The following is a 2682-nucleotide window of genomic DNA, read 5'->3' on the forward strand; positions in this document are numbered from 1 at the left end:
ATATATATATATATATATATATATATATATGTATATCTCTTAACCTCAACTATAGAATTGAGAAGTCACAGAAAAAGGCATGAAGAGGGAGAGTATTACTGTAACACTGAAGTACTTCTATCATTGTTTTGTGAGGTGATCGCTTATGTATTCATTTAGGAAACACATACTGAATGCCTAATATGGCCCTACCTCTGTGCTGACCACCCAGGCTGTGGAGAGGGATTGAGTCTCGTTCCAGATAACATAGAGCATGTTACATTAGGAGACGTTTCCTTGTGTGTGTCTCACCAGTTGAATACAGATGTGCTGAGGTAAGCTCTGGATAAGTAAGGGATCGCTGCACAAAATGGTGATGGAAATTTCTTTTATTGTTACAGAAGTACATCCTCCAGTGCTTAGTTGTGTAAGGACCACTGGGCAATGTGCATGCGCATATACACACACACACACACACACACACACAGTAAAAATAACCTGTTTATATTTAACATACGTTATAGAGAAATATGTTGAGGGGACAGAAAATTAAAAGCTTTTGTTTTCTTAATATGAAAAAATAACCCCTACATACATGTTTTATTGTTACTTAATAAATATTGACCAATTCTCTAATTAACAGATCTGCAAAAAAAGGCTTTTTCTTTCTGAAATAAATTTCATTTGTTCAAACTGGTAAAATTAGTATTCAAGTATTGTACTGACATCTAAGTAAATGGTAAATTATTGTACTGTTCATAGTATTTTTTTGTTTTTTTGTGGACTGGAGGCTAAGAGGGTTCTTTAAGAAAATCCATTGAAAATATATCAGGATTGGTTTAGACATAGTTCTCAATAGTCCAATTTATGCCTGAATTGTGTCTTATAACTCTCTTTTCCCCTAATAACTATAAACTTGTTTTTCTACATTATTTGTAACAATGTTCTTGTGGATATTTGGATTCTAAATATTGAATGGGATTTCCTGTTGCATGTAACCATCAATATCCGTATTTTGTTGAAAATTTCACATGGGAAATATTTTCAATCTAGTGCCTATAACCCAGTTATATAAGGTTCCAAATACATCTGTTTAGCAGAAATTTCTTTGTTTGTATTTTGGATTTATTTTACTTGCCTCTTCCATATTTAATAAAATATTTGTTTATGAAATTGCTGGCTGTCAGATTTTTTTGTGTTAAAATTACACAGTAGATTTTTTTCACAATGTCATGTCAAATATTAAAAAAGCTGCTTAGCACTCTATCAGTTACAAGCTGTTTAACATTTGCAGAATAATTTTTTCCAGTTAGAGACATTGGACTCGACTGTGGAAACTAATAATTAAAGTTGACTCTAATCCATTGTTGTTTATAATCTGTCTTTCATTGTAAAAATATGGATTGTCATATAGGAAGTTTATTTCTTCCAGCCTGTAGTATGGGACATTTGCCTTAAATCCATAGCCTTGAGGCAGTTCACATGAACATTTACTACGTTTCCACCAGTAACACTCCTCCATCACACTGCACCTACACAAAACATGGTGTAGCTTTGTAAAGGGTGCTTAAAAGGAATATGTCATTAGTAAACACACCTCAGGAGACTTTGACATACCTCTTCATCTCCCTTCAGGTAGGCTTCTCTCACAAACCCTAATGACTAAATTCCATAATCACAGAGCTCTCAAGCCTAATATTTTACTTGTAAGGAAAATAATTTTACATCAGAATTACATCCACTCCCCACCACCCCAAATATCTGACCTGAAGTTGAGTAAAGGACAATAACTAAATATTTTTGATAGGAGAAATGAAGTTTAAGAAACACTTTAGGGAGAAATTTTCTTGAGCAACATGATTGGCAGCAAATGATGTAAGATCAAGGTTGTCCAATAAGTAATTCTTCCTTTTGTATTTCTATTAATTGAGATCTGTTTGTCATCTAAACTTTTAATAAAGCCTTCCACACAACAGTGCTTTGGGTAAGTAATACGTGACTCCAGAAATTTATAGCAAATGTTGGCTGATTATATTTTTCATTTGAGGAGTATTGAAGGCTTATGCAAATTTCAGTGAAATATCAAATGGTTAGTGGTGTTAGCTGACACAAGTTACATAGGAACAAAGCAAAATAATTAAATTATTATAAATATTCATTCAATGGATCATTTATCTCCTGTATTTATTTTCTTACATATATTTGATAAAGTTTTCCATGGATAATAGGAGAAAAGTAAACGAAAAAACAATTTATCTTATAATATGAATACAAACGTCATCCACCTATCCCTAGTTTGACAAATTCATGATAACTTTAACTCAGAAGATAGACTCTCTAGGTTTTGCTCCCATTTATTCTTTCATAAGACTGTTTCTAAGCGAAGAGTACTTCTCATCCAATTGAATTGTACCTGTAGCAGCAACATAGCCTTGTCGGAGCAGAGCTGATCGTGCTGAGAGATGGCTTCCCAAGGGTGGGCGGGACCTCTATGTGGCGCTCAGAAAGCGAGGCTCGTGGTCAACCACGCCCCATGGCCTGTTCATTACCATCTTCTACCACGCTCTTCCTGGGCTCACACAAAAATTAATTTCATACAAGCCCACACAATATGGATTTGGTTTTTTTTTTTCAATTTAGCATTACATTCTGGTTGTATTAACTTTTCCATGTGTCTTAATTTGAGACTCAGAGGTTAAGAAT

This window comes from Hipposideros armiger, unplaced genomic scaffold (genome assembly GCF_001890085.2).
Source record: "Hipposideros armiger isolate ML-2016 unplaced genomic scaffold, ASM189008v1 scaffold_525, whole genome shotgun sequence".
Classification (NCBI taxonomy): Eukaryota; Metazoa; Chordata; class Mammalia; order Chiroptera; family Hipposideridae; genus Hipposideros; species Hipposideros armiger.